We start from the raw sequence: 23,749 nt of genomic DNA on the forward strand, positions 1-23,749 counted from the left end.
TTCGATAGTTCTCCAATATAATATAATAGTTAGCAAAAAAAATTTAGGGTAAATTATAAATATATTTTTTGAGATTTGATTAAAATATGAATTGCTTTATGTAGTTTAAAAAATTACAAATACCTCAGTGTCAAAAAATTTTATTTAACAGAATTAATTGAAAAAGTGAAATTTATAATTGTTTATCTATATATGATAATAAAATTATCTGAATTATTAATTGACATAAAATTTTAACATTATTAAAAACTATTAATTAACTTGATGATTTATTAATAAAAGGACTTATTTGTTATGAAATTATGAAATTAGAAATCTTAAGGGACATAATATAATTTCTATAATCACAGAGGGTAATTTATAATTTAAGTAAATTTCAGGGAATGTGTTTATAATTTACCCATTTTTTATAATTCAGACAATGTTCACCCTTTTTTTTTTTTCTTTTTTCTTTTTTTTTTGAACCATTTGTCGCTTCAACCTTGCATATTCCTTTTTGTTTTTGGAACAGACCTTGCATATTCATTGGTACTCCATTTTTAAAGCCTTAAAATTTTGACTCTTACCACCGACTTGAGATTAATTAATCTCAATGATCAGACAGTAAGGCCTATTCTATTTAGAATTTTGTTCACTGTAATAATGAGTAAATACGAATTGTACACATGTTTAAAATGGTGTATAATAATTTAATTCAATATTTAAATTTGAATATATTCACTAAAAATAAATTAAGTCTATAATTTATATTACTTCAATTTTTAAGTATTTCTGAATTTTAAATATGTTATTTCACTGTTGAGGTGTATCTTCATTACTCACCAATATGGGAAACCAAAGAGAAAAAACTGCAAAATTTAAGTGGGATAAAATATAATTTACTCAAAAAAAATAAAAAATTCTGAAAACTCAACCAAGGCTAATTAAATAACTCAATATGATCAAGGGTCTTTACAAAATGGATAAGAGACAAGAATACATTTCAGATGGAAGATTTAACATTATAACTTGTAAAATATAGAATCTTTCATAATTTTTTGGATAAAATTAAAATTTCATAACACAAACAACGCAGCACAAACAAATTTTAACAAGGCTCCAAATAGAAACATACACAACGAGAAAACAAACAAAAATATGAGAAATACTTTGCCCTCACAACTAAAAAAAGGAAACAAACACAATTACTGAAACAATCTACTAAAAGTGCCCCAAGAGGTGACAGTTCTCCTGAGAAAACAAAAACAAACACAATAGAAGTACTATACAAAATTAAAATACACAACTCATGATCCCACAACTGCAAGTAGACACACTACTTATATATGACTTGGATTATGCTAGTAAAGCATATGTTTCCTTGGCTGAAACAATAACCTGGAACCGTAGGTTGAATGGATCACATCTGCCAAAAGAGGATATTGGAGGGTAACAAACAAAATGATAGGCACGCAGGCAAACAAGGCAACGGCGATTGGTACCCATACCGTATAATGGTCAAAAACAATGAAAAATGTCGCACCAAAAGCTACCATCATGGTAGTCATGGAGATGAAGAGTGTCGTGAGTCCAATCATGAGCTTAAAGGGCAATGATTCCAAGAAATCATTTTCAGCATAGCGTGAGGTGAGGTGAGTATAGATAAGAACATGAGTATTGAAGTGGAAGAGGTGACTAATGCTATGGCATCTGATATTGCGAAAACCATGAAAGAACTACGCTTTCGAAACATTGGGATTCCTGTATTTCTGTCATTGCCGCCTGGTACAGTAAAAGCTGCAGCAAACATTACGGTTGCTATAAGTGTTGCAACAACCATAGACTGGGAGGCGGTGTTCTTCATCCATGCCTCCCCTTTCTCAACTAAGTCTTTGTGCTCCTTAGTAAATAAAGCTCGAGGTGTTTTGCCTTTTGAGTTTTTCTTTTCTACATATGAAGGTTGCATAATGTTTTCCATCTCCTGCAACGACCAAAATGACAGATGTTATCCTTTCACTAAGCGGACAAAAATAAAAAGAGAGAAGGGGTAGAGTTATGCTATTCAAACTAACAAATTTTACAAACTACCACATCTGTTGCTCCGATAACACTATTTTAGTGGGTCCTGTTTTAAATTCATAAATTCTATTTTTTAATCTTTTTTTATCCGCATAAGGATAGTAAAATTTTATTGGAGATAATAAAACGCAACAAAAATGGGGAAAGAGAGAAGGTAAGAAACTGACGAGTAGAATAGCACTAGGCCATCTACACCTTCCAACGAACAAAAACCAGCAAAAGTTCTACTACTGTATGCCACGTCTGTGAGTAAGGAAAAATTTGTAAACTTCCTTAGTTTTGAGTTTTATAGTATTTTCTGAGAAGAAAAGAGAAGGTAAGAGCAATAAACAAATTTTCGAACAATTGATATGAGCATTCATTAAATCTTTCAGGACCATGATCATCACATTGACAAGGGACCATATTATAAAAAACTACAAAAATCAATTATTACGAAAATAGAATCTTCAAAACATTACAGCAATAAAGTTTGCTAGAGAAGGGTGCAATAATGAAGTATAATCTGATTGACTTCTCATTTGAAATAACAAATAAAACCTATGCTAGAAACAAGAAGCTATAGGTGGCCTTTATTCAATGATATGGTTGGTCCATTGCAAACCCACCAAATTCAAGTGCCAATGTGGATGTCATGTTGGACTTAAGAGTTCAATCATGTTTTTAGAAAAATATTGCCAACAGTAAAATAAGTTATGTAAAGCACTAGGAAAAATCAAAATTTTGAAATTACTAACCGAGTGGAAACGTTTACCTTAAACCACAGTAGCTCTCTTTGCATTTGAAGAGCTGCCCCTGACACGATATTAAGTTGATTTGGGGGTGCTATCTTCGCAGCCAAATGCAACATATTAATACGATCTTGATCTCTATATGCAGTAATTAAATTCTTAATCGAGCCTATCTCATATAAAATATTGAATATTCCTGCATGACGATGTAAAACGGCAACGTGAAATATGCTTTGGTTCTGGCTATTTACTTTCCATATCAAATCAGGATAAGCTTCATTAAGCTCAATCAAGAACTTGGTGTTTCCATGCTCTGCCACAACAAAGAGAAGTCGTGAAGGGCTTCGGATCAAGTCCGAAATCTCTGAATCATCTTGCTTTATCACCATTTTCCATTACAATCTAACTGGTTCAAATGCTTGGGCTTGCTTCAGACTTTTATCATGTCCTACCTTCCTACCTGGAACTGAGAACAAAGCATTTTACCTGATCATGAATTTTCTAGAGAAAATTATTCAATAAAAGCAGCAATAACAACCCACTAATTATTAGCAGTTTGAAGAACGTTAAAAATAAGAGCATGAGAAGGCTCAAAAAGAGCAATTGGTACAATCTTCATATCATTTCCAAACATAAAAACAATATAATTCTAAAACAAAACTTATTTGTCCTTTATTCTTTATAAAGTTCTGTTTTTCTACCAATAGTGGTTGACACAATCTTCATCATGGTTCTAAATCGTTGTATTCGGAGACGAATCAACAACATTTTTGGTGTAATGGTATGAGAAGTACTAAGTGATATGTATCAAGAATCAGGTGATGTGGTTGTGAATTTCCAAAGCTTAATGACATGCATTTTTCTTACTGTCTCAAGTTCAAATCTTGACATTTTAATCAGTATTTTGATAGAGAAGCATTTTTTACTGTCTAGTAATCTACATGAAATTTAATTTATTCGTCATGATCTTTGATTTTCATCGAGAATACCTTGTTCCATTTACAAGAGAGATTTTTACCACAATACTTTCTTAAATAACAATGGCATGGTCCTTCTCATCCCTTCTTGAACTTCTTAGAAAGATTTCAATAAGCGCCCACATGATGCAATCAATAGGTCCAGTATTTGATGGCTTCAAATGAAGATCCAAAGCTCAACACATCAAAAAACAATCAGGAATTGGGAAAGAGGATACCATCATATATTAAATTCCTGTGTGCAAACTATGCCTAGCCAACTGACTTAAAAATGATCATGTAGGTCAGCTAAGGTAGTAACAAGTTAGGTATGATAGAAAGGTTTAAATCGCCCAAAATTATAAACTTATCAAATAAAGCATTTAAACAAAACAATATTCATAGGTGGAAAATTAGAAATTGGGGAAATGATGAAGTGTAGGAAGTAGAAACTATTTTAATCAGATCCATATGCACATTTTCCAAAGGTCAAGAATTATGCACTACAACAAAATCATTTATCAGAAAATGCAATTTTATTCAATGGAGCCAATGGCCTCTTTTAGTAAGTTTCAAAAGAAAATATTGTTGCCAAGATGTAGGCTGACAAATATCATTTTGTATTTTGTGAAGTAGTAGACTCCATATTATACACAGGTGTGCTTCAAGTTTTTTCAGTTGCTTCAGATCATTTTGTTCTGTTTTTTCAGGTATAAATACTTCCTTGGCCACTCCAAACTGAAAGAATCATTACTTATTTTTTACCAAGTCTAAACTCACAATTTACTAGTCCTTTTCCATCGGGTTATATGATAGAGAGTACCTAGGCTTGTAAAAGAATGTCCCCATCGAGCAGATCTATTCATGAGAAGCTAGTAAAATACATGGATGAGAAGAGATATGGTTGGAGAAAATAACATGTGTTAATAAATCTTTTCCACATGCTAACCCGACTTCCACCAGTAAATGCTGAAGGTTTTCGAGCCAGTACATGCAATGCTGTCTCACCATTCCCATCTCGAGCCATTGCCAGCTGTGGGTAGTGTTTCAATATGTCCAATGCTACATCTACACAATTTAACAATATATATAATAGTTACTCAACAAGAAGATGCAAAAGTTATTTAGTCTTATTTCATTTACCTATTTTTATTTTATTTAGTTAATTGTTTATTTAAAAAAAATTCTTATTATTATTTTCTCTTTTCTTTTTTGGGAAATCTTGTTGTAGTTTGTTTTGTTTAGTGGAAAACCATCTTCTTTTCCATGTGTTTGACCAAAAAGCATTGAAGTGGATTAAGTGCATCCACCATTTTGCTAAACCCAAAGACGATGGGTCAGCAAGTTTTGTGTTTTTTTAATTTTTTTTTTGGTCAAAAAGAAAGGTTTCACAATTATAAGATGAAAGAAAGTGTTGGATTTTTGTTGTCCCCACCTGTGTTTATTTTATTTTATTTTATTTTGAACGACCCACTTATGTTTGATTGAAAAGCAATTATGGACACGATTTACTGTTAGATACTTCTAGCATTCTTTTAAACCAAAATATGAACGAATAAATTAAAAAATAAAATGCCAAAAGAGAGAATGAAAAAAAAAAAAGAGGCAATTTTGGCCTAAGCAAACAAGCAAAATGAAATGACATGCTGTATTTCACCTACCCAATTAGAATTTAGGTTTTGCTAAAGATTCTCCAACCATTTAGGTCCGTTTTGTTCATTGGGCTCACTACAGTTCAGACTCAAATGTCACAGTTCTTAATCTGATCTCGCACAGTATAATGCGAGATTGATAAATCACTAAAGAGTCTAAATCCGACAAATCGTTTTGAAAAATTGATTTTTAGAAAGAAGTGTCAAACATGGACTACTTTGCCAGATACAGAGTCGCCACCTAAATATTTTATTTTTGGGAAATTTAAGAAACTCTGACTCGTGCCTAAGGCCACGTGTCCGTCATCACCAAAGTTGCCCCAGCTCGAGAACTTGGGTACGATTGGGGAAGGTCATTTCATGAGCACCCCCGCTCGCCCGATCAAAGATCGGCCACTACTAAACATGATACCTTATTTTTGAAAACACATGTGTTCTTATTCCGGTTATTAAACTAGAATTACTATGTGATGCGCACAGCATACAAGTATAGACTAGATTGCCTAAGTTGGAACAAAACATCGCATATCCGTTCGTTTTGAAAATTGATTGAAGTTTGCTACTCGCAAGTAGGCTAAAACACGGGTTTCGACGAATTATTCCAATTCAAGCAACCCAACCATCACCCACAAGCATTCAGGCAGTTATATCACATAAGCACATAGCCTCATGGTAAGCATGCTATCATGGCAGTCACTCACACACATGCAAGGATGCTAAAGCATAAACACTTACCGGGTACTCCGAGCCAAAGAAAGAAGCTAATTAGAAAACATGCATGAATCCTAACTGTGCTGAGATGCCTAATGCAACACATGCAAGAATGCAACTAAGATAGGCTTGGTTATTCTAAGATGGCATATGAGATGCTACAGGTAACATGTATTCAACTTGGAATTGAAATACGATGTAGTTAGTATGATGCGCCGAGCCCGGTGCATGCAAAACGGATGAATGGATGCAAACATACGAGCATAAGGATGCTAATTGAAACGTGCGCTAAAACTAACCATCCTAAGCTGATAAATAAAAGGGAGAAAGACGTGGAGTTGGAAGACATACATCACACACACGCACACTTATTACAACATCGCCCTCTCTCGGAGGGTCCGAATAAATAATACAGAATCGAATTAATTAATTATTACACAACACTAGCTAATTAACAAATTAACTAAACTAGCATGCACACTACATGAATGGATTGCCTCAGCTCTGCCTTGAATGATAAATGATGCATGCATGCCCGAGTCGCCTTGTCGGGAAATCCATCGCGACGCCTCGACTTGCCTTTGTTTGCAATTGATTTCAGAAAGTTGCACGAGACTCCAGAGAGATGAAACTCCACCCAGGGAAGCTATGGGAAGGCTGCCGACCAGCTATGGACAAGGGAGACCACTTGCCGACCACCCTTGGTGGTGAAGACCAGAAAAGGTGGTCGGCCTGCCAGAAAAACTGGTCGGCCAACCAGTTCATTCTCCTGGTTTCTGCTTTTTTTGCAACAAAGGCAAAAGAGAGAGAAGGCAAGGTATTTTCAACATATGTGTGCCCGACCATTCTTTCCATCATTACATAAGCACTAAAGAGTGTAGTCCTTGATCCTCGGCCCACCAATCACGCATCCCGATGCATGATGGTCGAGGAGTCAAATTGCACAACTCAATGTGAAATGAATGCACAAACAAGCAACTAAAACCAGCAACTCCATCATGGATGGTCAAGAGTGTCGGCGACCGAGAATCGAGGCACGTTTTATCACTTGGAGTATGAAACGTTCCTCGTTTCTCGTGTCTATTCCAAACACAATGCAACAAGTAGAATGGCATGCACAATGCGACCTCAAGCATGCAATCCTAAGGCGATGCAACCAAGTCATGCAAACATGCAAAGCATGACGTGCAAACATGCAAACTAGTATACACAATGCTACAAACTAACAATGGCATACTCAATGCACATGATACTATATGTCATACACAATGCACATGTGAAGACTATCACACACAATGAAGTGAACAAGGCATGCGCAATGCAATGATCAAACATGCGACAACGCGACATACTCAATGCTATAAACTACAATGGCATACTCAATGGAAAATGGACTTAACCCAAAATGAATGGGCCTCAGCCACACCCAAATCAGTGGCCATACATGATGAAAATGAGGCAACAAAACGCATGCAAACATGCAAGATGCAAGGGCCCAAAGCCTAGGGCACAACGATACAATTGTATGAAAGCATGGAAAGGATAAAATATGACATACAACAACACATGTTCCAGCTCTGAAATGACATACAAAATGGTCTCGAATCATGCAAGCTACTCATGTTATGCATGTTGAATGGCTCGAATACCGAAACTAGTGAAGTGCATCACACTAGAGGTATGCAAAGCAATGCCCAAATGAGCAAACCAACCCCAAACAGTCCCTATGCAGGCCCAAAATAGTGGCAAAATGGACTAAGATGATGGTTTGAAAGGTATAAAAATGAAACGCATGCAATGGTCCGTAAATGAGGCGTACAAGCACAACTCTCAAACGCATTTAAAGAGTGATAAACATGGGAATATGGAAATCTTATACGCTCTGAAATATCATGCTTAATGATGCCAAAACATAGAAACACCTCAAATTAAGCATGCAAGGGGGTTCAAAACTCAAGGCTAGGCAACGGTATTACACTACAACCATGCATGGCAAGTATCATTTGGCCAAGAGGCCTAAAAACAGAGCTGAGGCAGCCCAAAATATGAACAAAATCAGTTTAGAGCATGGCCAAAATGTGCTAGAATCAAGGGCCAAAACCACATGCAATGTAAGCTAGTGAGCATGGTTTACACTACAAGCATGTGAAGCATTCAAGAGGCCACTAAACCAGCCAAAGATGGAGCTATGATATGCCAAATAATGACCAAAAACCCACTGAAACATGACCAATACATGCAAGAATGACATGATCCTTTGATAAGCTATGAAGAGGATTATCCTACACATGCAAGAGGCAAACATGAGGTGACCAAACCAGCCCTAGACAAAGTCTAGGCAGGTCCTAAAAGTCACTAAAAATGGCCTGAACCAAGGCTAGGAAGTATGAAAATATAGGCTCCTTGGAAAGGCCAAATATGAAAACAAACAAGGCCAAAAGAGAAAGGGTCACCCCTCTCTGATTTTAGCCCTTAAAATAGCATGCCAACAACTGAAAATCCACTGGATTTCAGTGGTAGGAAGGCCAAGCAAAGATTAAATCAAAGGCTTTATGGCATGGCACAAAACAAGGCTATTTAAAGCATGCAAAAGGGTAGATGACCTTCAACACCAAAATGGTCTTAAACAAACATCAAAAAGACCTCAAAACAAGACTTTTTTCAGTTGACAACAAAGCTCAAATAAGCATGCAAGTTTGGCTAAGAGAGTGATCAAGACAAAGCTTTAAAAGAGGAAAAGGAGATTACCCTTAAAGCTCAGCAAAGCCAGCTACTTCTCTAGCCCAAAAACAACTCTTTAACCTCTAAAAATACCCTTCAAGAACCTCAGATCAATGGTGGAGGTGTGTGGCTATGAGGTGTGGTGCAATAGGCCAAGAACAATGCACTTTTGAACCCAAAATGTAGAGATATAGAGAGGGATATATATTTTGCCTTAAACAATTTTTTTGGAACCTGGTATAAGGAGATGGAGGCCCTCTCTTATAGAGGAGCAAAGGTTCAAGCTTTCTCAAGAAGCTAGAGCAAAGGTTCAAGCTTCCTCAAGAAGCTAGAATAAGGCTTCAAGCTTCCTCAAGAAGCTAAAGCAAGGGTACAAATCCTCCATACACGTGTATGGGGGATACAGTCTGTGCCTTCCAGCTAGCACAGCTGGCAACAACTCACAGAGACAAAATTGGAGGGAGCAGGCTGACCAGTTAAAGTGGTCGGCCGACCACTTCCCCTGGTCGCCCGACCAGGGTGAGTGGTCTCCCTGAAGGAAAAGTGGCCGGCCAGCCTATTTGATGGTCTCCCAACTGCATGCAAGCTAGTGGTATGGTGGGAGACCAACAAATGTGGCTCAAAAATCAAGGAGACCAGTTTCTTGACAAGAAAATCAGCTGGCGGAGAGAGAAGCGTTCTCCAAGAAAAAAGGTGGTCTTCCACCCTTGTACCACCTTCCAAACAATGAAAACAAGGTTCACACCAAAAATGAACCAACACCGATGCAAAACGAGGGTTAGGGGGGCAAAACGCGCGGCCGAGTGCCCCGAAAACAGGCTGTTAAGCACCAAAGTAGTATGCGACCACAAAGGCAGTCTCCTGGGCCGCAGTGTCCCTCTAGACAGAGGAAACAAGGTGTGTGCCAAAAACTGTGCCAAACGGAGAATGTTAAGTGGTCCCGAACTGAGGCGCGCGGCCGACGGCTCCGAAAACCGGAAACTGGTCTCCAAACGGGAACAGTGGCCTGCGACTACGAAAAGTAACCTACAACCACTGAGAGATGGTCTACAAGACCTCTCCCTCCCTCCGAGAAGAGAAAGTAACACCTGGTCTGCAAATTGAGGCAAAGCATAAAAGGGTCCCGAGGTCCGAAGGCAAGGCTCTCAGTCGAGACTCCGTAACCTCAGAACGAGCACAACATGCGCAATCACCGAGCGCTCAATCGATGACGTCTGAGTCTTAAGATCGGTCAAAAATGGGGTGTCTACAGTATCTACTTCTTTCTAGCATGTACTAATTTTTAGGATTCACACCAGTGATGTAGTTTGCTTCTTGTTGTAATATTAATTGTATCGATTTTCTCCTCAAATTTTTCACATTGTGTCAATGTAGTCCAGTTGATAACGCCCTTCTAAAAATTGAATTGAAATCAATGCAGAAAATAATCCATTCACTCTCCTCAAAATGATTGAGGGGTTAGTGTCCAATTTGAAATGGTTCATTCCCTTTTGAATGGACCATTTTACCCTTGACTTTTGTTCAATTTCTTAACCGGTATTATCAATTGGATTAAATTGACACAATGTGAAAATATTGAAGGATGTAAAATTGATATAATTAGAAGTACAGAGATCAAATTGACACAACACTCAAATTACAAAGACCACATATAATTTTCCCTAATTTTTCTTGTCCTTCATCGTTCCAATATATTTGTCAATCCATTAAATGATGGAAGGGAGTATTTTATGATGACAAGAAATGTGTTCGCTTGAGATTCCAGATCAGAGTAAACCATCAGATTGGTAATGGAATCAGCCTAATTGAAGCCTAATTGAACATACCACCAAACAAAAAAAGCAGCACCAGCAAGCAGGTGTTGCCACACTTAAGTTACCGAGAATGTGGAGCAAGAGTTAGAGGTGGAAGGGAGATTTGAATGGGGAAACACACACACACCCACATACAGAGCAACCAAGCATAGATGATTTTGGTGGGAGACTTTTGCCTACCATATAATGCACAACATGTGGAAAGCAAATATGAAACAAGGAAAATGCGTCTCATGTTATAGAATTTATCTCACGTTATAGCACCCGTCGGAGGCACAAAACCGATGCTTGGCTAGCAAAAATTTCTAAAATACATTTTTCCTCTCGTGTTGGCGTTGCTTAGACCAACATTACTAGGCATTTTGTCTAGCAAAAGTACACAAAAAGTACACTGTGTATTTTGCCGAGCCACTTTATATTTATGTCTATCGTGTATTCCAACAAGACTAATCTATTTTAGCTAGTCATACAAACTAAATTGGTTTTCAACAAAAAAATAAATAAATAAAAATCTTATATACAAAAAATAAAAATAATACCTTTTGAAAATATAAGAGCACATGCAAACTCACAAATTAACCTCAGTAAAACTGTCTAAATTAGACAATATTCATATTAATAGATACGACTTAGGTAGTGATTGGCTCCTGGGGATGAAGTGGAATGCAATGGAATAATTATTTCATCAAAATGTTATTTCATGTTTGGTTGAGAATAAACATTGCAAACAAATAAAAAAACATGCAAATGGAATCATCATTCATCATGGTAAAGATCATTCCGTAGAGTTTCAGGAATGACCATTCCATTCTATTCCATTCAATTCTGTCTCATTCCAGTGAACCGAATATAGCATTAGTTCGCTTGAGATTCCAGATCAGAGTAAACCATCAGATTGGTAATGGAATCAACCTAATTGAAGCCTTCTTGAACATACCACCAAACTAAAACTGCATAAACAAAAAAAGAAGAAAAAAAATACGCAATCGACAACAGAAATCTCAAGCAGTCTGTAAACTATTTCACAAGACTAAAAATTGAATCTTTGACATGCATTTGATCGATGATCATCATTTCACTTATGATATTCATATTCAAGCGCAAAATGGTATTGGGTTTCTCCGCAATAATTTTGTTGAAATGAAATCCCAAACAGAACATAAAATATAATATAATAAAATAAAATAAAATACAACCGTAATAGAAATTATTCAAGAATTACAATGGTTAGAGAAGATTGAGAAACTTGAATCACAAAGAGTAAGAACAGACTCAGTGAGATCAGGAAAAAAAAACCCACAAAAAACCTGACATATGATGATTATTATGATGGTCTGAGATGGAATTACCTCAAGGGCAAAGATCAGACCAAGAAGCCTCGTAAAAACTAGGATTAATTTTACTATTTTTTTTTTTAATTTTTACTTAGTATTAATTTTAATCGATAGATTTAGATTTTGAAAATCCTTGTCTTTATGTCATTGAATTAGATATCTTTCCTTCAATTAGTGAATTAGTCATGCAATCAACCTCTTTGTATTATTCATTACCCTCATTATGAATGTACACATATAATAGTAACTCCATTGTCACATAGATTTGCCTAAGTATTTATTGGCTTGATACAGTACAAAAGGGCCACTTTTTTATTTTGTTTTATTTTTTATACCACTCAAAATGGTTCTCATGTTATTTTGGCACGCCTAATTCTATTTTGTTTTATTTTTTTATACCACTCAAAATGCTACCGTTGGATCTATTTTTCAAAAAAAGAAAAAGCATATAGTGGTCATAATTGGTGTGGAAAATTCGACAAAACCAAATCTTGTGCCTTTTGACAAATTTTGGCTGAAGATTTGGGACACCATTACAAGGCATTTTTTATTATTATTATGTAGGTGTATAACTAAATGGCTTTGATTTAAGGATTTGACAAACCATTAAAGTTACTAAATAATCTCATTTGACATATACTCCAAGGCCCCGTTTGTTTTGGGAGATAGAATGGAGGGGATTGATAATGAGGGGATTAATAGTGAGGGGATTGCTAGTGAGGGGATTGATAGTGAGGGGATTAATAATGAAGAATTGTTAAATTATTTTTATATAAAATAATAAAACAAATAAAAAAATATAAAAAATTAAACATTATATTTAAAAAAAAATTCCCAATATATAAAAAATAAAAAAATTACTAATCCCCTCACTATTTTCTAATACCATCTCTACCTCCTCCTTACCAATCCCCCTTCCAAGGGTATTAGCAATACCAAGGGACTAATAGTCCCAAGGCTTTCTCTGCAAACAAACAGGGGCTTTAGTAATACCTTGGTATTACTAATACTAATACCCTCCCTATAGCCCAAAACAAACGGGGCAAGAGTGTTCTTGTCTTTTAGGTTTAGTGGCTGGTGTTCTAGGGATTTCTTTGTTTATGTTGTTGTGCTCTGTTTAAGTCCCAAAAATAGGGGACCAACTTTGTGTGCTGGTGCTATTTGAGTTTTTTTTTTTGGATATATATTGAATTTAATGATTATATTTTTATTTCTATATAATTTTCAATAGATGTAATTATGACGTTACAATTCGATCCGATTATCCCAATGATTGAATTAGTGAATCGTTAATTGTAAAGTAATCAAAGCGAAGATCAGCAGATATTAGTATGTATCAGCCGGTTGTGTCTGAAGATTCTAAAGAAGTTGAAATTTTTTATTCAGAGTCATGTTCCTACTGTTTGTTAAAATGCAAGAACCTTTGGCAAGGATGATAAAAGACTTTACGCTGGTGATTTCTTATATGGAGAGAGATAATGTTTGTGTGAGAGGCTAATTATTCCGATTCTATGTTGGAAAATGGAAAGGTTCTGTGTTTTCCAGGAAAATGGAACAAATATTGTGTTCTAGAAGAACTAATGCTGGTTGGAAAGAGAGAATAATATAGTAAAACTTAATTTTGGCAATATGAAAGCATAACTGAGGAGTATTAGGTCTGCAAACTAAAACTTTCGTATTTTGTTTATAGAAATGATGGGGAGAGAAAAAGATGACAAAGTTCTTCCAATTTTTCATTATCTTCTTCATTAAAACATGCCATGGAATCTGACATGAATCTGACATACTTTTTATGTTTAATCAGATTTTGGGGGGGGGGGGGGAACTAGGAAAAAGGAAACATCGAACCCTAATATGATACTTCTGATTAAACATTGCTTAATGTGGAAAAAAGTCATTGTTTTGGAAAAAGAAAATTTGAATGAGAACATTGAGAAGTCTTTGTTAACAATATCCAGTTATAATTTTTTTTTTTCTTTTAGACAACAGAGCTGCTTTAAACTTCACATCTGCATTTTGTACTTCTTTTTTTTTCCCCTATCCTATAAATCATGAGTTGCTGCTGCAATGCAATTTTGAGAAAAGATGTTGGAGAATGAGGCAAACCCTTATATCAGCAAGACGACTCATTTGCCACGGAAACGTTTTTATCGGGTACGAGCTCACAGCAATCCACTAAGTGACTCCCACTTCCCTGTGCCTATCTCCCCTTGCCATGTCGACTATTCCCTCTGTTTGCCTCAATTGTTTGCATTATCTGATCAAGTTGACAATTCCAAGAAGATCCAATTTGCAGATATCGGCTGTGGTTTTGGAGGACTCCTAGTTAGTCTTTCAACCCTATTCCCTGACACCCTGATGATTGGGATGGAACGCTGAGGGACAAAGTAACAGAGTATGTCAGGGAACGGGTTTTAGCTTTGTGGTTAGCACATCCTGGTCAGTGCCAGAATGTATCAGTGGTTAGAACTAATTCCATGAAATATATTCAGAATTACTTTGAGAAAGGATAGTTATCGAAGATGTTTTTCCTGTTCCCTGATCCTCACTTTAAGAGAAGAATCATCGGTGTCGTGTGATCAGCCCACACTTGCTAGATGAATATGCTTATGTTCTTGGAGTTGATGGGACTATATATATGGTTATGGATGTGAAAGAACTTGGAAAGTGGATGAAGGCTTGTTTAGAGGGACACCCTATATTTGAAGCTCTTACAGATGAAGAACTTGAAGCTGATCCAGTTGTGAAGCTCTTGAGTAGTGCCACTGAGGAAGGACAGAAGGTTACGTGGAATGAGGGAGAAACTTTCCAAGCAGTTTTTAGACACATCGTGCTGTCTGTGTTATCTGAGTACAAAATCTTCATCTAGAATGATGTAGCTGCTTTAGGTTCTCTTATTTTAAAATTGAAAAAGCCCATCAGAGTGGCTTCTATTTCTGTGTTTGTTTGGTGTTGGGGTCTAATTCTGCTTGGTGTTTGTTTGCTGTCTCACCAACGGTTTGGTGTTCCTGTTGGTGGTTGAATATGATTGTGTGAGTCTCATTAGGTGCCAATTTTATTGGGAAACCAATTCACTCGTTCGTTCTGTTGCAGTTGTTAGTTTCACATGGCTTGTTGATTTTTCTGCGTCTGTTTTTTTCTTTCTTATGTTCTGTTGTAATATTGGTGTTAACAGAAGTTGAGTTTTTGGGTTTTCCATTCTCCAGTTTGATAGGTTTTTTTGTGGTTCTCATCCAAAAGCAAAAGAAGGATAATAACAACATATGTCAAACACAACAACAAATATACGGCCAAGCTTATTCTTTAAAGCAATCATAACATGGATCCTGGAATTTTGACATCAGTTGGTAGTCTTTTTAACTCGAGTTTAGTCATGTCGGGAACGTGTGAGGTTGGCAATAGATGGCATTTGAGTAGGAGACAGTTGTAATAAAAGTAGTTTCTATGTGGTACGAAGGAATGCATTTGCTTGTTTCTCATCATCAACTTGCCTACCAATCATAATCCCTGGTTTTTCTTCCATTGCTTTGTTGTGAAATTCTTTTTCTTGTCCACCAATGCGCATACTGGTTGGTGCTTTTGGGCACAATGAAGGTACTTGCGGGGAGGGAGGAAGGTACCTCACGGTTATGAACGGTCCTTCAACTTGGTACCTCGACAATTCAAGTATTGCAAATGCCATCGGAATTTTTGAGCTTCAGATTCTAAACGGCCCTTCGGCTGACCAGTGCCTCGACGATTCACGTCATGCAAATGCCATGAGCCTTCTTGAGGTTCAGATTCTGAACGATCTGTCATTGTATCCTTCAACTGCCAAGTAAGCACCAAATATTATTATCATGGTTAAAAAAATATAATAATCCCTTTGAAAAAAAATACACAAGCCTCACGAGTCTACCATACAATTTTAACAATTTGGAAAGGAAAAAAGAGTTATTTTGGTCTCTATTGTTTTAATTAGCTCGATTTTAACCTTTAATTTTAGATTTTGTATCAATTTGATCCAATTAATAATGTTAATTAGGGTTTTGAGCTTAACTTACCAAGTGAAACAGGCTTATAATTTTATCTATAAAAGCATGATGTGTTTAGTTTATGTGCTTATTTTTATTAAAAAATACAGAAATTATAATATTAAAACGAAAATAATTGAAATTATAAGATATCACATAAAAACACCCAAAAAAGCATCATTGATTGCATACAAATAATGACTCAGGACCTAACCTCGGGTCTCAAATCTTGCTTGGAGCATTTCTGAGTCATTGTTCTTCACTCGGATTCAAAGTGTTTGGCTTCGATTTCTGCTAATTCTTGGTCAGCACTTCAACCACTGGATTCTAGGGTTCAGAAAAATTCATAAGCCCTGTGGAGAGAGACAAGAATGGGTGTGTATATTACTTATTAGAATCCTATGTTTTCATGTTTGCAAATAGTGAAAGATTATAGACATATTTATAGATCAACCAGAAGGCTACGCGTACGCGTCTAGAATAAAAAATTGAAAGGAAGATGGAAAAAAAAAAAAATAGTGCATTTTTAATTTTTTTTTGTATTTATTAATTTTTTAAAATATTCACTAAAAATAAAAAAAATTACATAAAATTTTAAAAATATTCACTAAAAATAAAAAAAAAAATTAATTTTCAAAAATTTGAATTCAGAAAACTGAAACCAAATACAATAATTGTTATTTTTGTGTTGTCAAAAAAAAAATGTATATTAGAATTACAAAAATATAAGGAACGTTGAGTAAATTACAAATACATCTATTGGGATTTGTTTAAAATACAAATTAATTGAGACGGTCTCCTACTATCGCAAAAAAAAGGCCAAAAATCACTTAGATTAGTATCTGCAAACATGCTGTCTCTAATACTATTATTGTGTCTGTACATTACCTTCGCTATAGATTTTTTTGCATCTGTAATGTGCCGACTGTAACAAAATTCATCTGTACACTGTATAAGCTTTTTGAGACTGTTAATTGCTGTCGCCAAAAAAAAAAAAAAGTTATTTCGTTTTTGTAATTAATACTTGTATTATGTTTGTTGAAATCCAATAAAAAAAAATGCATTCAATCAATAGACATTCATTCATTCATTCAAAAATCAAAAATGTTTACACAAATTCAGTTATCATCTTAGCTTCATTGACATCAAAATATTAACAAAAATTTGTTTAATCAATACAAACAGTATGGTGGCAATATGTTATAAATATTAAGTACAAAAAGCTTGACATTTGAAACCACAATATAATATGTCCAAAAATAAAATTAGCTTCCATGCCACCATTAATTCATCTATTTATTAGTCATTAATGCATGCAAAACCTAAAAACAAAAACAAAAACAAAAACAGATTAAATCAAATATTAGGTTATATAATATATATAGCTTTACCAAGTCATAAACTCAATTTTAGCAGGACACTCCCTAGCTAATACTATTGGGCCTCACTAAATATAATCAAATTGTCTAGATTATAATCAAATTGTCTAGCTCAGTGCTAGACAGTGAAGGCAATTAGGACATTGTCGTGCTGGAAAACCTGGTCTGCTCTCAGACCATACTAGAAATTCTCAAAATCCGTAGGCCTAGATTTGTGACATTCACAGATGCTCCTTTTTGGGTTGGTTCCACTAATGGTAAGTTCACTACTACTACTGCCTATAAACTTATTGCTAATCAGGTCATGAGTAGTGGGGATTGGAACTGGATCTGGAAACTCAAAGTTCCTCAAAATCTGAAAACTTTCATCTAGCTTATTCTTAAGGGAAGGTTGCTCACTAATCATATGAGACTCATAAGGAATATGGCCTCAACTGACTTGTGCTCCAGATGTGGATTAGCTAGTAAAGACATGAATCATCTCCTTAGAGAGTGCAACTCCTCGAAATACATTTGGGTTCAAATAAAGGACACTAAATAGTGGGAGGCTGGATGTGGTCAGCCTCTTTTGAATGGGTTGCTGAGAATTTAAAAAAAAAAAAAAAAAAAAAAAAACTGAGTTTTTTGGTAAAAAAATGGTATACTATTTTCATTGTTACCCTTTGGCAGTTATGGAAAGATTGAAACAAACTTGTTTTTGAAAGCCAAATTACCCCTATTCAAATCAGTCTCAAGAACATAAGAAATTATGTCCATGAGATTGATGAGGCTTTCCAATCTATCCTCCACCCGAATCTCTCGCATCATAGACTAATCAAATGGTTTTGTCCACCTGTAGGAAAGCTGAAATTAAATGTTGATGGCTACTCAAAAGGAATGCAAAATAGGTTCAACACTATTAAGAAATGCAAAATAGGTTCAACACTAATCAGTCTTACTTTAGGTTCAACATCAGGAAAATAGGTTCAACAGCAACAATAACACTAAATCGGGTTTTCAGTAGGCTAACCCTTAACCTCAACTATGTGTGATTGTGAATATTACATTATGTAATAGAGATACCTGCATAGGAGAACCCAATAACTCATCATCATGACTGTCATGATCTCCTACAGACTTCCTGACTTGTTAACGTTCACTAGAGGCATTTGCAAGCTATATAACCAACACCAATACCATTTTATTAAATATAATACATAGAAAGAAAAGGAAATAAAAGAAAAGAAAAACAAACAAATTGCCCAAGTTATTCAATTAGTTATTTTTACTACACCTGTATACCACTTAGGCCGCCTTGGGACCCTATGAAGTCCATCCAAGCTCTAATTTGCTCAAACTCTACCTTCAACTTCTCAGTGACCCTTTGCTCAATCTCAACCGTTAGCCTTTGCTCAATCTCTTAAGTAACTGGGTACATAAATTTTGAATTCTACCTTCAAATTCTCTCAAATGAAAAAGGAACAACCCTTTCTCAGTGAGGACAATACAACATTACCCAATTAGAATTCTGCTAGTAGATTACAAAATTATACACCATTAGTCCCTAATATATAGAAAGCTCAAAAATAGAGAACCCTTTTTGGCTACATATCAAGCCAAACCTGTGAGGCGAAAGAACAGGGGTGGAAGGTTACAAAAGCATGCACCATTTTTCCCCAGTTTGATTCTAGAGAAAGCTCAAAATTAACTAGAGGCGAAAGAACACAAATCGAACACTCAAATCATCTATTATTTCAATTCTTAGGGAGACTGATATGTATATACATAGAGAGAGAGCACTAACCTGCAGGAGGACAGTTGGCGGTGTCGGTGGAGAGGAGGAGAGTCGGTGGTGCCGGTGGAGATGGAGAATCGACGGTGCCGGTAGAGATGGAGAATCGGTGGTGCCAATATGAAGAGTTCGTTCCTTAGTGATGAACGAAGTTGAAATTTAGGGCAAAAAGAGAAGAAATTTTTTTTTTTAAAAAAAAGAGGAAGGGTATATATATCAGGTTCTAAAAACGATGTCGTTTTAATTTTTTTTCAATCACTTTTTGTGACAGCGCACAATATAGACGCAAAAGTAACTTGAAATGGGCGTGAAAAAAGGCGCGCGATGCAATTTTTGGAACCAAAAAAGTGGAAAAAAATTAAATAAATTTTTTTGAGACGGTAAAAATTTGGCCAACGCAAATAATATTTTGTTTGAGACGGTATAGCCTGACGACTCAAATAATAATAGTAAGTACATTTTTTTTTGAGACAGTCCTACTTTGCCATCTGTAATAATACATTTTTGAGTTAGCAAATGTTTCTGTCACAAATAATGGGACACAAATAGCTCCTTTTTTTGTAGTGTTAACTTAATGATTTATTAATTAAAAAATTATTTGTTATTCGATTAAAAATTTGAAGGGGCAAAATATAATTTTTAAAATTACATTAGACAATACGTATATTAAAAAAATCTGAAAGAATATATTCGTAACTTTTCGAAGAATGTTTGGTTGTGTTTTGCTTTTTATAAACTTGTTTGCTGAAAATAAATGGAACTCATTTCAAAAAGCGACCCTTGTTATCTTATTCGTCTTTTTTGGGATATTTTAAACCATTTGTCATTTTCTCTAGTGCTTCATCCTTGCATGTGCATTGCTGTTCCATTTTTAAAGACTTTAAAGAATAAATTCGTAACTTTTCGAAGAATGTTTGGTTGTGTTTTGCTTTTTATAAACTTGTTTGCTGAAAATAAATGGAACTCATTTCAAAAAGTGACCCTTGTTATCATATTCGTCTTTTTTGGGATATTTTAAACCATTTGTCATTTTCTCTAGTGCTTCATCCTTGCATATGCATTGCTGTTCCATTTTTAAAGCCTTTAAATTTTAACTTTACTTATTACTTGAGGCTAATTAAACTCAATAATTTGACAAAGAATAATATTATATGTATTAATTAATGTATGCATTAGTATATTAATAGATGATGTGATATCATTTGTATGATTTTGAGTATTTTTAATTTGTATAATAAATATGGTCAATAATAATATCATAACACTAATTGGTACACTAGTATGTGCACTAATTAGTACATGTAGCACTACCGTTGGACAAATCATAGTGAAGGTACATTCTTCAAGTTTTTCCATTTGACTATTTTATTTGTATCTATATGAAATTTGTAGGCTATTTTATGGTACAGAAGATATTATGGCACTTCAAACCAATACCTATAATAGGACTGAATATGAAAATATTGTTGAAATATTGGATTATTGGAGAACATTATATAAAGACCCAGATTTAGGTATTAATGAAAGAAATAGGCTACTAGATCAGATATGAGAAACTTATCTAGAACATGAAACCCTTTTACAACACTTTAATTATGATATTAATATGTCAACTAATGATGATGACAGTCAATCATCCTCATCTGAAGAAACATTAGATCAAGATATTTCATCTGAAATAAATAAAGGGAAAAGAAAGTCAGAAGAGCCAATTGATCCCGAATTATTTGGCACATGGGGAGATGGGGAAAATTTTGACTTTATTCAGACAAATGAAGTTAAAAATGACACTAATATTGGAAGTACCTCCAATCCTACACCTGAGCCAGTAATATCTAGAAAAGATAATAATCATAAGTATCCAATAGCTCAAAATGGTACTTATTTAGACTTGTCTCATGTTCCATTTAAGGATCAGGAACAAGCAATTGATGATTGGACACAATCCTTGTCCATCATTATTACCAATTATAAAAATAGTTGGTCAAAGGAAAAATTCCTTGATTATATTGCAGCAGCTCTCCAGGGAGATGTGTTGCAATGGTTAAGACAGTGGGAAAAATCTGAAATTGAAAAAAGTCAAAAAACGGATTTGTTAACAAATTTTCTCACACTTGACACAATTTTAGCTGAATTTGCAAAAATCATAAAAGAAAATTTATGTGATTTTGCAGGAGATACTAATTTGCAAGCAGATGCAAATTATATTTTGACTAAATTAGAATTATGCAATATTTGTCTTTTTGAAGACTATGTTCAAACTTTTAAAAAATATTATTATCTTATTGATCCACCAGCAAATCAACCCTGGTTAGATCAATTTTTTCATAAACTCCCTAATCCATGGGATGAGTTATGTATTAAAACATATCCTGATTTTCTCAAAAAAATGGGGAAGGAAGAATATAATAATCTTGGTTTTCGCATTAATTATGTTCTAAGACTGATAGCAGATCGGTGTCTAGAAGCAAAGGCGAAAAAACAAATAAAAAATCAAATTTCCAACTCACAATACAGTAAAAAATGTTGTGATAAAATTTTAAAAGAAAATTGAAAAATTGATTGTAATACATTTCCTAAAAGAAAAGGATTTTTCAAAAAATGTCGAAAATATAAATGGAAACCTTGGAAAAAGAACAAAACGTTTTCTAAAAAGAAAAAGTATATTCGAAAAAATAAACCAACAAGTGTTTCAAAAATGAAAACTTGTAAAATATTACATTTGTAACGAAGAAGGTCAATATGCACCCGAATACCCAAAAAGAGGAAAAAGTGCAAAGAAAATGATCAAAATTCTTGAAGAACAAGATTTTGAAATAATATATGGCGAATAAATTTCTGATGAAAAAGAAATTTTATATGAAATTTCAAGTGATGAAGAAAGTTCAGACGAAGAACTAATCTTCATGATTACTAATAATAGTCAAGAAATATCTCAAAAAGAGTTATAGGCAATTCGACTTGGAAATGTAATCGGAGAAGAAAAAACTTTTACAGACGAAGAATTAGCAAAATTTGAAAAAATGCAAGAAGTTGCTGTTCCAAAAATTTACAAACTTTCAAAATTCAACTTCTTTTCAGCAAGAGTGTTTGAACAATACAGTGGTAACACTCAAGCAAAATGGTCAGAAGAAAGAAATATTGATATTCCTTTTTTTGATAAGAAAAAGGTTGCAAGATGGAAAAAGAAATATCTTGAAATTCAATATATTCATATTGGATTAATCCAAGTAACCATAATAGCCTTATTTTGCCAAGGGATAGATACTCCTATTTTGGTAGTAATTTTTGACAAAAGATTTTTTGACCCAATGAAAGTAATCATTGGAGGAATTTATTCTAATTTGGCTAATGGAGTAGTTTAGTTTAATGTTAGACCAAATTTCTTTATTTCCATAAATGATCCTAATCTTGAAGATACTGTCAGAATAAGAATTAAAACACAAGGATTAGGAATGAAATCAAATTCTCATGATTTGGCTATTCGTTGGAAAACAATTCACGAATTAACCAAATTTTCTAAAACAAAAATAAGATCAAATGATAATAAAATCGTTGAAATCTTTGAACCAAGACCATTTGACACGGTAATTCAACCTCGTCTAATGAATTGGAGCGATTTAGAAGTCCCTCGACAATGGTTAATCCAAGACCTAGTGGGACAAGGAGAATCTTCTAAAACAAAAAAACCTGCACAATTACAAATCCAAGTATCAGGAAAAAATTTATATATTGAAAATACAGTTAAAAAAATTAAAAGATTAACTTCTATATTTGAAAAAGATTTTCCTAATAAATCATTTTCAAAGTTAAGCAATGGAGAATCAAGTAATAATTCTAATCAAGAATCTATTACTTCAAGCAATGTTCAGATTCCTATTTTTCCAGGAAGAAGAAAACTTGAACATATTAAGTCTGCATATATGTATCATTTTCAAACAAAAAATGATGATATTATTTTTTCTCCTAACCAAAGAAAAAGAAGGTACACATATGTATTGGGAACATTTAATTTTGCAGGTTATAAACCCTATAGCCTCAGTGTTCTAATAGACACAGGAGCTACAGTTAGCTCATATAAATGGAATGTTATACCAAAGGAAAAATGGACATTAATGAAACATCCAATTTTGGTTACTGGAATTGATGGCAACCATACTTCCATACAATTCAAGGCTAAAAATATAGCTATTTGGCTAAATGATAGCAAGTTCATTATACCTAAGATTTTATGTTTTCCATATATGCGTGGAGATTTCCTTCTTGGCAATAATTTTATATATAAATACCTTCCAATACAAATACAGGAAAAAGCTATTTCAATAAGCATAAATAATGTCTTAATTCATATTCCCTTGTTAGAACAACATAAATACATTCGTGATAAAGAGTTTGCGTCCGTGCCGCGTGGTGATTTAACTCCCATCATCAAAACCATTGATGAATCACACTGGATTTATAAAATTTTAGAAGAAAATTTTATTGAACATCTATGGCAACGTAGTCCACGTTATTGTAGTTTAAAATTAAAAGACCCTAATGTTATCATTAGAGTAAGACCAATGATCTATACTAGACAAAATATAGATGAATTTGATATTCAACTCAA

At 34.4% G+C, this 23,749-nt stretch overlaps 2 pseudogenes across 2 annotated transcripts; one reads left to right on the forward strand and one right to left on the reverse strand.

Annotated features, from left to right (window-relative positions):
* Positions 1 to 1,016: 1,016 nt before the first annotated feature.
* LOC114316733 (uncharacterized) lies at positions 1,017 to 9,732 on the reverse strand (annotated as a pseudogene). Its single transcript, XR_014346211.1, has 2 exons — positions 2,813 to 9,732; positions 1,017 to 1,960 (listed from the first exon to the last, which is right to left on the reverse strand). The product of XR_014346211.1 is annotated as an uncharacterized LOC114316733 (transcript).
* A 3,320-nt stretch (positions 9,733 to 13,052) lies between these two features.
* On the forward strand, positions 13,053 to 16,405 carry LOC145804464 (tRNA (guanine-N(7)-)-methyltransferase pseudogene; annotated as a pseudogene). Its single transcript, XR_014346209.1, has one exon. The product of XR_014346209.1 is annotated as a tRNA (guanine-N(7)-)-methyltransferase pseudogene (transcript).
* Positions 16,406 to 23,749: the final 7,344 nt, after the last annotated feature.

Source organism: Camellia sinensis, chromosome 12, assembly GCF_055761805.1.
Source record: "Camellia sinensis isolate YWXY chromosome 12, ASM5576180v1, whole genome shotgun sequence".
Taxonomy (NCBI): domain Eukaryota; kingdom Viridiplantae; phylum Streptophyta; class Magnoliopsida; order Ericales; family Theaceae; genus Camellia; species Camellia sinensis.